Below are 12,881 nucleotides of genomic sequence, written 5' to 3'. Positions count from 1 at the left end.
CAGCAGGCAGTGGAAGCAGGCTGGAACTGGAAGCACTTGGCATGGCAACTGTCCCCTTGAATCAGCCTGCAAAGACACAGTCCAGTGCTCCAATATTAGTGAAAAGAAACCACATCTCTCAAAGCCCAGAAGATTCAATAAGCAGGGAAGGCTAGAGAAAGCCTTGCTTTCCATCTGGTTCTCCCTGGGAAGATTTTAGAAGCCTTGACAAATTGGCTAAATCTGCCTCATTTGGCCACAGACTTTCTTCTTCTGTAGCCACTGCATGTGTGGGACATCCACAGTGTGTAGAGTTATATAATGAGCTCCAGAATTTTGTGTGGCCACAGAAGGATGAATGTTTCTAAGACAGCAATTTTCCATCTTACACCGGTCTCCAAGAGATTCACCATCAAACAAAAGAGCTGTTGAATTGAGTGAGGCTACAGCCTGTGCTAGCACTGAGAGCACTCCTGTAATAGCTCAAGTCCCTTTCTGCTATCTTTCATCTGCTTTAGCTCAGTGTTGCTGGTGTATGAAATTTAAAGAGCTCTGAAAAAGATGTTAACGAGCCCTAAAGAGGAGAGTGCTCTAGCGATAGTCATTCCCAGGAACACCTGTGAACTATTGAGTTTAATTAGCCTACAGCTGGCACCGAGTGTGTGTGCTAAGACAGGGGATTTATTATCGGATTGCCAGGCCTTAGATTGGCTCTTGCAGCACATTTTTTTCCTGTTTGTTTGTTTTGTGATAAAGGACACACAGAGAGTGAGGGCAATTTGACTAACAGGGGATTCCCTCCTTGGAAAGGGTGCCAGACACAGCAGCATGGATGCTGGCAAGAGCCTGGCAGGGTAGCAGTGCACCCCAGCCCTGTGATTTGCTGTGTGTCACAATTACTCCCAAACCCTACAACTACAGACCAGCTAAGGGCCAGAATTTTCATTTCAGTAACATATTACACTTCTTTTTGTTACTCCTCAGGACTCCACTTAACTCCGCAGGCATCCTAAAACAAACCTAAGAGGTGGGAGCAGCCTCTGCTGCCACTTTATTCTGCCATCGACACCACCCAGTGACTTTCAACACAGGTAGCTCTTTCAGCACCAATTATGTCACAGTATCACACACAGCTGCATGTATTTTCATCAGCAACAGTGAATTACAATTGTTCATCCTCAAATATCTCCAACCCACCTGGCCTAAAATCATAGTTACACTCCTATGTGGCATCAGTTTCTTCCTCTGCCCTCCTATTTACTAGGCAGAGTTTGAAGGGAGAAATGAAGCTATGCCTCAGGTATTATGCAGAAGCCAAGCAGAGCTGTAGCTCAGCCCCTCTGGGCTCTACCCACAGCAGGCAGTGCCCAGTCCCCAGGGCAGCAGCTCAGAGGCTGGGCTGGAAGCTCCTGGCACTCTCACAGAAAGAAGAAACAGTTTGGAGGCTTTTATCTTTGAATGACTATTCTCCTACCTGCTGCTAAATTCAAAATACCTCAACAGAAACAATGCCCTACTTAAACCACAATGTACAAAATAATTATCATCCTGACATCATCTTTACTGACAGCAGTTCCTCTCCACAGCTGGAATATGAGATGCTTCCCCTGCTGATGGGACTTCGTCCTGCCATCACCTTGACACTGCCAAATCAGTCGTGCTGACATTTCTTCTAGTTGACATTGGAAAGCCTTCAGTAAATCTGTACTGACATCTTAAATTCTCTTTTCTTCCCCCCATACTTTCCTCCTGTCATGTCATCTCCATAAAATTGCCCTGCCCTTGTTTCATTTCATTTTGACATCCTATTGTTGCCTCCACAGATCCTCTTTAGCACAGCACTTCTGTCACAAAGGCACATCTCCAAAGACCTGACACTGGAGCATCTGGAGAAGTGCACCAGGAGCCTCATTAAAATGAATTAAATGTCTGAGTTATCACTTCTACCCCTTCCCAGCAAGTTACTCCTCAAACCACAGCCTCACCCCACAGTGCTTGAAGCACTTGAAGAGAGTAACCTGCACAGCCCAACTCGTGTGTCAGCCAGGCTTGCTGCAGTCTCTGATCCTGGGGAGGACACAGAGGTGAGCAGGGCCAAGAAACAAACTGCCCAGTACCTCTCCAGTGTCAAGGTTTAGAGACAGCTCAAAAACTTGCTAAAACCTAAATCTGGAAATCACAACAAATTGGCCACCACAGTGAGCCCCTAATTCAGGCCAGGCAAGGCCCCAGCACAGGGATGATGGATGATGGGAACAGAAACACAGTTCCTACAACACTTGTTATGCATAGCCTTGGCCCCTGGGCTGCAGCTCAAAACCTTCCCAAACCTTCAGCCTGGACACAGCTCAGAACCTTCCCAATCCTTCAGCCTGGACACACAGCACAGAACCTTCCCAAACCTTCAGCCTGGAGACACAGCACAGAACCTTCCCAAACCTTCAGCCTGGACACAGCTCAGAACCTTCCCAATCCTTCAGCCTGGACACACAGCCCAGAACCTTCCCAAACCTTCAGCCTGGACACAGCTCAGAACCTTCCCAAACCTTCAGCCTGGACACAGCCTAGAACCTTCCCAATCCTTCAGCCTGGAGACACAGCACAGAACCTTCCCAAACCTTCAGCCTGGACACAGCCTAGAACCTTCCCAAACCTTCAGCCTGGACACAGCCTAGAACATTCCCAATCCTTCAGCCTGAAGACACAGCCCAGAACCTTCCCAAACCTTCAGCCTGGACACAGCTCAGAACCTTCCCAAACCTTCAGCCTGGACACAGTCGAGAACCTTCCCAAACCTTCAGCCTGGACACAGCTCAGAACCTTCCCAATCCTTCAGCCTAGACACACAGCCCAGAACTTTCCCAAACCTTCAGCCTGGACACAGCCCAGAACCTTCCTAGTCCTTCAGCCTGGGGACAGAGCCCAGAACCTTCCCAAAGCCAAGGCAGCAGCACTGCCCTCACAAGGAGAGATGAGCCAGCACTGTCATTACCCCAGCCCAGGTGCTCTCATTAGCAGGTTCATCAGCCTCATTAGCAGGCTCATCACCTCATTACAGGCCTGTCCCCTGGTGCAATGAGGGAGCCCCAAACACAGCCCCACTGTGCTCCCCAGGCTGCAGGAACCTCAGGGACACATGGCCAGGGACACATTCAATACTGAGTGCAATTAACAGGCTTTAAAATCCCCTTAAGAAAGGAGCCTCAAGCTTTGTGCTCACTCAATTTGACAGCAACAAGATGTATTTGTGCGTGGTGGGGTGGGGAAGGCAGGGGAACAGCCCTGTGAAACCGCAAGGGAGCTAAAACCCATACATGCTTTTGTGGTGTCTAACAGATTTTATGCTTATATAATATACACAGAATTTAAAAGTACTTTATATACATGGAGTATTTCCCAAAATTCATTTATATGTTTTGAGATGTAAATAAATCCCTGCTCTAGCAGTGTAATTAAGCTGTCCATGCAATTAAAAAGCACATTGTTTCATTTGCATAATTCCATGCAGCCTTTTCTTTATGGATAGACCCTGAAATACAATGTTTTCCTGACATCAGACTTTTTTTTCTTTGCTTATTGATTCATATTTCTCCAAGCTGTAAAAATCACTTACAAACCAGGAAAGCCACAAGGGCCAGACCAAGAGCCTGCAAGTTCAAACACTGACGTGGATTTCATACACACCATAAACCAGAGTAGCAAAATGAAATCTATCTACTCCTAGCTCTAAAATGAGAAAAAAAGTCCCTCCAGATATTTCCTGAATTCCAAATCTGCAGTATACAATTGTATCAAGAAAAAAAAATAAATAAATCCAGGCTATGAGGAAAAAAAAAGGTGAAAAAACACCCTAACTGATGAGCAATAGATGTGAACATTTTATGTCAGAGATATCTATTATTCAACTTCTGCTACATTTTCCTTATGTATCTAATATGTGGTATAAATTCCTCTAAAACTGCCTCTGCCTGAAATACCTCATGTATGTATTGTCTTTTAAAAATCCCCCCTTACCTATTCCTCCCTCCTTAGAGTGTCTGCTCTCCTCTGCTCCCACCAATGCTCCAGACTGCAGCTCTCAGGTCTGAAACAGGAGTCATTAAAATCCCAGAGAGTTTAAACTCACAGGCTTTAAAGCAGGTGTCATTAAAAGGACATGAGGAGGTGGTGGAGTCACCATCCCTGGATGTGTTTAAAAAAGACTGGATGTGGCACTCAGTGCCATGGTTTAGTTGAGGTGTTGGGGCATGGGTTTGACTCAATGATCTTGAAGGTCTCTTCCAACCTGATCATTCTGTGATTCTGTGAAAATCCCAGTGAAACCTGCTCACATGGACACCACCACACATGAGAGGGTTTATCCCATACATCCACACCAATAAACCTCCACAGGCTGCACAGCACAGCCTCTGTAGCAGTTGAAAATAATAAAATTGTGCACAGGTGTCCTGGTTACAATGTAAAGATGTCCCCAAAAGTCTGTATTCTATCACCATCTGCTGAAACCAGGTGGGGCAGTGATCATTGTCTCTGTAGGAGATATCCTCTCTTAATGGGCATCTGTTAAACCAGGTGAGGCAATATTCTTTATCTTTCCCATGACCCATCCTCCCCCCAGGAGATATCTCCTGTTAATGGGCCATTGAGTCCTGCTGTATGACTGATAAAAATGCTGATAAAAAATGCCCCACCCAGGGGGAGGAGCCAAGCCTTTCCTACCTAGATAAAAACTGAGATTTGAAACCCCAAGGCAGCCCTTATCCACTGATTTCCAGATGATAAAACTACCAGACTGAGCAAATCTTGGATGCAAACACATTAGTGATGGCATTACTACACATTTTTTGAACAAAAATACATCAGCAGAACATTTTGCTACTGCTGTTAACTCTCTGCTGTGGTTCAGAAACAAATGCTTGAGGACATGTACTACTATAGTCCTACTGCATGTACAAGAGCTACACTACTGTATCCTCCCCAGAATATGACTGGCAGCAATTACAGTGAATATTGGAAGAGATGGAACAGGGTTTGTGATGCATTTTCCTTGCTTTTGTGAAACATTTGTTCACCAGACTTGCTAACTCTCAAAATGCACGAGGGGTCTGCTAATCCAGGGAATTAACAAGGTACTGCTCCAACAGAGTGCAGGACAAGAGTGTTCTGTTTCATACAAATGGGCTTTAGACAAGCAACCAGTACACCCTATGAACAGCTCACCCATTCTACCTAAGATCTAGAAATATATCAGGTGATCAAAAATAAAACAGAAAAGATTTATGCTTGCAACCTTCTGAAACAAAGGCTCCTGGTTGGGATTGTTTTCCTCTCTCCCTTCTCAGCTCACATAGTCTCCAAAGATATAACCTTGCAGCACAGGAAAATAAGATTGAAGCATATCTGAAATAATAGAGCCCTGTTGCTATCACATTGTGATTATCAGCACTGATGCCAACAACCCACAGTGGAGCCAGAGTTTCTTCAAACACCATAAATTCCAAGCTGCCTTAAAGAACACCTACACACCTTCATCTGTCTCTGGAACCCTGCAAGGTCAGGGGAAGGCTCCTGCTTTGCTGCATATGCAAAACAAAAACTGTTCAGTGCAAATAAATAAATAAGTAATAGAGTAGCAATATACTCAGATTTTCTGAATAATTCAAGTCCCATTTTTAACAGTGACAGGAATACAGCAGAGGTTTCAGGCTTGGGAATACTGAGACAACCCAGTGGTGAGGACAGAGGGTTTATGATATGTAGGAATCTGCCCAAGGTGGGGTCTAGTTGATGAATAGTTCCTTTCCAGGCAGAGCTTGGGGCTTGGATATTAACAGGATTTCCATTCCATACAAAGCATCACTGCTACATTCTTTCATGTCTTTTAACAGATGTATTAGTACAATCCACACTTCCATAATGTGTCCTTCATTGTAACATCCAAAAATGCAGGGCCAAATGCCCAGCAGTGGGCACTTCCATGTGGGCACCTGCATGGCTTGCACACATGCACATTTGTGCACATGCACAGACACATTTATTTCCAAATGTAGCAACACATGCAACTTAAACACTTTTAAAGAAAGGCATCAATTTTTTTCACAGAAAAAAAGTTATAAATTAATTAACAGCAAAAGGCCTATTTCTGCAGTAGAAAGCACAGCACTGTAGGAATATCTATAATCCCAGCACTTGCAATTCCCAGCATTGACCATTCAGTCACACTGAAAGCTTGACACAGGAACTGAGCCAGTGAAGAAGCCCCAGGAACCCATTCATGACACAGCATTTGAGACACAAATATTCATGTAGACACTTCACCAAACAGTGCACCAGAAATTATTTGTTTAAAAAAAGAAGACAGGAAGCATCCCTACAATCATGAAAATATGACATAACAGTGTATAATTCCAGCCTCACTCAACATTTAAAACTGGAAGGCAACCTTGAAAACCCTTCAACAATATGAAAACATAAGGATGCACAATAAGGAGCTCTTAAAAAAAAAAACAAAAACGTATCTGCTTTCCCCATAAATTGTTGCTACACAAATGCAGTGACAGTGTGCCTAATCCTGCTGTTGACAAGGCTCTTGGATTGCTGTTAGTGGCTGGCTGTCCTGCAGACCCAGCCTGATGGCAGCAGTCCCTGGGGCAGGCAGCAGAGCAGCTGCTCCCTGCTCCAGCTGCACCCACATCCAAGGGCTCCTTAGGGTTTGTCTCCAGGGCTCATTCTCATTAATTATGACTCACAAACCAGAAAGAAGCCATGCAAACTGAATTCACAGAGCTCCCAAACCAGCCCACACTGCCAGTGTCCAGGTACAAGCTACATCAGTCTGAACATGTGGACTTAACACAAAGCAAGTCAGGGTGCCTGTGTGTTAACAGCACTGAGGTCTCCAAAGCCCTCCTCCTACAGCAGATTTATGTCAGGACCTGCTCAGGACTGCTCATCCCCCTGCATCTCCAGCAGCCTTCTGTGCCTGAAGTAACCTGCTTGCCTCCTGAACCTTCACCTTCTCTCCTGACAAGCTGGGGAATCAGCTACTCACAAATCCCTCTTTGTAACCTCCACTGAGTACTGCCATTAACTACTAAGACAGCAGGAGTGGAAAGCAGTTTTTTTAAGTACACTATTCACATAAGCCTAGTTTTTGCTGAAAGAGCACCAAAAATAAACCCTTTAAGAATCCAGTCTCTCATATTCTCATAGCTTATACCTCCAGTCAGCTTCAATAAACCAGAAACAATATTGCATGCCCAGACTCTGTATCACTGGGATCACTGGGGCTCGAGTAAAGCACCTGCTTAATTCCAAATTCATTGAATATCTCCATACCTGCTCCACAAATAAGCCTTACAACATTGCGAGTCAATCAAGCCAAGCACTAGTAAAATATATTTTTAAAAACCCTTAAATCTAACAGAAGATTACTGCACTCAACTGTAGAAACAATTTTAAGCCAAAATTTGGCAAGACACATTAATTTTATATGAAGCTAAATTATTTCCAAGTGTCCAGGAAATACAATTCAGTAATTACAGCTATATTAGCTGGATGCAAATGAAGCAAGAGGCAGAGCTTAGTGGGTGGGAACCCAGCCATCCTCCAGAGCCCAGCCCTGCTGCAAGGATGAGCTTTGCTGGAGACTGACCCAAATCCAAGAACCAAAGGTGCTCAAAGCACCTGGCTGATGGCAACAAGGACTTGAAGCCTTGTAAGTACTGACATGGGGGAATATTTGTAAGGTATCAACACTCAAGGAGGCCAAGCTTTTGGGGAGCTCAAGACTTCCTAGCACTGACATAGAGGTTTGATGCTCCAACGTGCTCAGTCCCCAGCATCTTTGGTGTGATGCTTGTGGCCATGTTGTCTGAGATGCCAGGCTCTAGGTGAAGGCACAGGAGACAAACCCTTCCCCTGGGTTTGTCTCAGGGAAAACACCTCTCTGGCCTGACCACAGAGGTATCTCCTTGTTCAAACACTCCAACCACAGAAAGCACCGTGCTTGGATTCCCACCAGCACAGTCCCGAGAGATGTGGGAGCTGAATGCCGAATGCTGAAATGCTGAATGCTGAAATGCTGAAATGCTGAAATGCTGAAATGCTGAAATGCTGAATGCTGAAATGCTGTGCCAAGGCCAGCTTGGTGAGCTGGCAAACAGAGAGAGATGGGCTGAGCCAACCAGCACCACAAGCACAGCTCCAGTCCCCAGAGCTTCAGTCTGTCCCCACGCTGGGCCAGCCTCAGGATGTGTTCTCTCAGGATGTGCTCAGGGCACAATCTCTGCAAGACATTTTCCTCCTGGCTGAAAACAGAGCTCACACTAAATTAAATGAAGCTAAAGTCTATCATCTACACCCTACAGAAAAGACACCATCATCATTGTCAAGTGAAAACCAGGAAGCCAAGCAGGAGGCAAAATAACCTCTGCTCCCCATCACGCTGCTCTAAAACACTGCACTCAGCTGACAGCAGAAATGGATTTGATAATGCAGCAAGGGAAAAATACAGCGTGGGACAACATTTCCAGTTCAGCATTCTCCACCCCCACATTTTCTACAATAATTAATAACCAAAGCTGTTAATGTTTAAATGATCCACACTCTCCAGTGCAGTCAGCAATGCCTCCAGAGGCTTTCCACTGGGGCTAACACTATTAACTGTAGGGATGCCTGAGAATACAAACTGTTTAATGGATGAAAGGACAATTCTATACTGTATCCAAACATTTAGGAACTTTTCTTTTAAAGCTAAACTGGCTTAATAAAGCATTTGGAGTTCCCAAGGTTTGTGAAAACATCCAGGTACTCCAGGGTTAAAGGAAAGCAGTTTTTCCCAATTCACAAATGCTAATAGCCATTAAATTGCTCTTCCAATAGGGCCAACCTATTTCCAGTCTTCCCAGCAAAGGGTTATTCAGGGAGAGCACACAGGGATCAGCCAGCCCCAGGAAAGCTGAGCAACAGACAGGCAGGGAGAAGCTTTCTCTGGTTTCTCACAGCACCAGGAACAAAATCACTCCCAAACATGGCTGCAGGAATCTGTTTTTTGTTTATTTGCTGAAGTCCTTGGGAACCTCTGCAGTTACCAACACACTTCTCAGCAGTTAGGGCAAGAAGGTATTTTAGCAAGGAATTACAATCATGATAATCATCAAGTTTTCCTGTCTTGCCTTCTCCAACCCCTCCCTGCCCATTCCCTCATCCCAGGATTAACACAGACGAAGGAAACATTTAAGACCAAAGCAATTTCTCCATTTCTTTTTTTTTTTTTTTTTTTAAGCTTAATTTTCAAAGAGCCAGGGGTACAGAAGTTCATCCTGCCTGTGTGTGTTTCCCTATATGTCCCCCTTCCAATAACTTTTGAAACCCACTAATTCCAAGTCAAAGTGACAGCAGGGCAGAGGTCTCCACAGTGCCAAGTTGCCAGAAGTTCAGTGAGGAGCCTGCAGCAGTGCAGGGAAAGGCTCCTGGCTTCTCTCACCTCCCAGCACGGGGAAGGCTGGCTGTTAGCTCACACCTCATTAGACAGCACAAACCCACAGAGGAAATCAATTACCAGATAAAAGTCCATGGGAAACCAGCCTTCAATCATCCTGCTGCTCATGCAACTACTTGACTGGTAATTCCTCTGACAGCCTGATAACAAGGGCTGCCTTGGCCCTTCCCTGGGCTGCACAGGAGTGAATGCTGACCCATGAAAGGCATCCCTGTCTCCTGCACCACCACAGGCTCACCCATGGCCTTGCACTGCTAGAGCAAGGGCAAAGCATCATTCAAATGGTCACCAGCTGCTATCAAGAACTCAAGGACTTGAAGCATTTGTTTTGTAACTGGATGGATTTAGAGCCACAAGATTGATTGTAAGCATGCACCAAAAGATGGATGTTTCTCCCACCAGGCAAAGGTCAACCCATTGAAACCAATACTTTGGAAACACTGAACTTCTCCTGAACATTCTGGTCTCTCATTCCCTTTCTTTGTTGCTGCAGATACCAGGGATGCAGTTGACATCCCCACTCAATATCTGCACTCCCAGGCTTTACAGGAAGACACCTTGACACTGCAGCCTGTCCACTGCTGAGGTTCCCCACCTCACCACCCATGAGCTGAGCTCCACTCAGGCAGGACTGATTTCTCTAAGCAGCTCAAGAGCCAGCAGCATCAGCTACACTTGCCAGAAGGATTTCAAACAAAACAAAAACCAACAAAAAGCAAAATAACCTTAAGTGCCTTACTAACAGCTGGGCTCTTTATTTTTCCACTTAGGGACTCATTTCTCTAAAACAGAGGCTTCATTCTTCAACATAAGACTTCAAATACATGGAAAATCTGAACCAGACCTATCACACCAGGCTACAGTTTCCAGCAGGATAGTTTAATGGGCTCATTGAAAGCATTCTTCAAATATTTCATTCCTGCCATTCCTTTCCCTTCATGGTTCTTCTTTATGGACAGATGCATGGGAAATGGGGTAAAATTGGGTCCACAAGGATCAAGGAAGTATGCCCGAGCATGCCATGTGTTCTGTGTGTTATTGGCAGGGCTGCAGATTGATTTATTTATGGTTTTTGTGACAGACATGGCACTTGCTGCTCAAACAGACAAACCCTGAGTAGCTGCAGATGAGCAGGGACTAACTGAGCTCATGCCAGGGCTGCCTGGCTGGGCTGGTGATGTGGGCTGTGCAGCTCACAGCTCATGGATAACTTGTGTACCTCTCTAGAAGCTGTGGAGACAGCAGTGACTGCCACTGTACCTCTCTGTGGGGCAGCTAGAGAGTGCATCTCCCTAGGAAGGTAATAACTGGGAGGTAAAATTTAGCAAATGGCTTCACTAATTAAGAGGGCAGGAAGATTCTCTGGCCAGCCAGCAAAATTTGCCTCCACTCCCACCAACTTCTCCAGGATTTGTGTATCACTTGTATCTGTATAATGTACATCTGTGTAGACATAAGGTGTGGACAGTGTTTATCTTTCAGGCTGAAAGCTTGAAACCACTCATTCCCTACCCAACTTCCCATAAAAAAAAACTCTTCAGGAGCACAATACAAAATGACCAAGTTTCCAGCAGATGAATGTCTAAGTGTGTATAACTCAGGGTACCAGTAATCTGAATCCCAAGTCTTGGGCATCTCTTCCCACATTTACAGTTCACAGCCATCCTACCAAAAAAGGTCTCATGAACAAGCACTACTACAGTGCAAAAGTCTTCTTTATAGGCATTACCTATAAATAATTCTGATTTGTGCAGCACTGTTAGTAACTATGAACTCAATTCCTCTGCTCTTCAGCACAGTGAAGACACTGGAATTGAGCCATCATTTATATAGAGAGAAGCTCAAGGAGTTGCTAAATGCTCAAATGTTGGAGATTCTATAACAGGGGTGGTTCTGCTTATGTGAAGACAAACTGCACAAAATGATGAGGTTGGGATTAAGAAATTACTTCAGCTTTAGGAGTGCTCTGCTTTAGTAATCCAAGTCAGACTCAGCCTTGCAGTGACATTTTTCTGTGGTTCTGTGTGTATTCACATCAAAGAACATGGCCAGGTGTCTGGGCACAGGGTGAGGAAGGGAGAGGACAGTTCAGGTGGGGAGGACAGGAGAGGAACAGCCACAGTACAGGTGGAGAATCTGAAGCTGAAATACATTACAGTCTTGAGAAATCATCTCATATAACTGGTAGTACAAATTGGCTTTAAGAGACAACTCAGCTGGCACATGTATTCCCTGCTGAACAGTGATACCTATTCAAATGATCAAAACTTGTCAGTTCTTAAATTCAGGATAAATCCCAGACCTCAGAAACAGGCAAATGAAAAAAAAAAAAAAAAAAGTTCAAAAGCAGTAAGACAGGAAATGTTACTCTCAGGACCAATCTCTCTGATATGCCTCAAGCTTGCTAACAGCATTCTAATGCCACAGGCACGTTACTTCCCTTTGCCCTCATATTTTATTTCACTGAAGCCCTGTCCTAATAACTGATTACCAAATACCAAACAAGCTGCAGTGTTATCTTGCTAGCTGGTGAAATATTTTGGTCCATTTAAGTGCTATGCAAAAATGAGTCTGAATATATGGGCTGGAGCAGGCAGAAATAGGAGTTTTGCATTCAGAGACAGGAATATCCTACTGAGGCCCATTCTTCACTCCTGGAAAGTGCTTGTGCCCTCTCACCAGATCAATGCAAAGCAGGTGCTGTTGCCATAGCATAAAATGCCTCCTCTACATTTAATGTGGAAATTACCATTTCTCCACCACATTCACAGCAAAGGAGGAAGCTGAGTGCCAGCCCCCATCCTCCAGGCAGGCTCACCTGAAGAACTGCTCACCTATCTAAAACACCACAGAAAAGGAGGGCTTGCTTTTTGTACATCTCAATGGAAATAACTGGCCTAATACACCAGGTTCCTTACAATCATTGTAACATCCTCTCCAATCTGAGCAGTTTAATATTTCAAGAATATGTGAATAGCTTTAAAATAACTGCCCAATGGCTTTTATGGGGCCACTGCAAAAATCAAAATCCACATTTTCAGAGCTGTGACATACACAAACTTGCTTCAGCTTTTTCTCAGGGCATTCAGACACAGCCATCAAAGTCCAGGAGAGACAGCAGTGAGCCCAGCAGCATCACTGCTACTCTAAGTCAGTTGAGGGCTTCATGTTCCTGCCTTGCTCCATCCTGTGTGCTCACTGCACCTAAGGGTATAGAGGGAGTGGAAACAACCCACCAAGGCAATTTCCACACCACAGAAGCAAAACAAACTTATTCCCCACCCAAAGGAAAATAAAAATTTGCAAATTTGGCCCTCAATCATTGCTTGTTTCCAGATTGCAAGATGTTCTCTGGGTCTGGCAGTGAAAAGCTAAAATAACCTTCAAACCCCAGTTCTTG

General features: G+C 44.7%; 1 protein-coding gene and 1 long non-coding RNA gene across 8 annotated transcripts in view; one reads left to right on the top strand and one right to left on the bottom strand.

The window, feature by feature from the left end:
* Positions 1-12,881, bottom strand: part of AUTS2 (activator of transcription and developmental regulator AUTS2) — a 751,974-nt gene that overhangs the window by 629,969 nt on the left and 109,124 nt on the right. The gene's annotated exons all lie outside the window — the stretch shown is intronic.
* LOC306811459 lies at positions 996-1,785 on the top strand. Its single transcript, XR_013776674.1, has 2 exons — positions 996-1,136; positions 1,244-1,785. It is a non-coding gene; the product is annotated as an uncharacterized lncRNA (long non-coding RNA).

Source organism: Erithacus rubecula, assembly GCF_903797595.1.
Source record: "Erithacus rubecula genome assembly, chromosome: 22".
Lineage (NCBI taxonomy): Eukaryota > Metazoa > Chordata > Aves > Passeriformes > Muscicapidae > Erithacus > Erithacus rubecula.
Note: the sequence above shows the minus strand (reverse complement) of the source record. Positions and strands in the feature narration are given on the sequence as shown.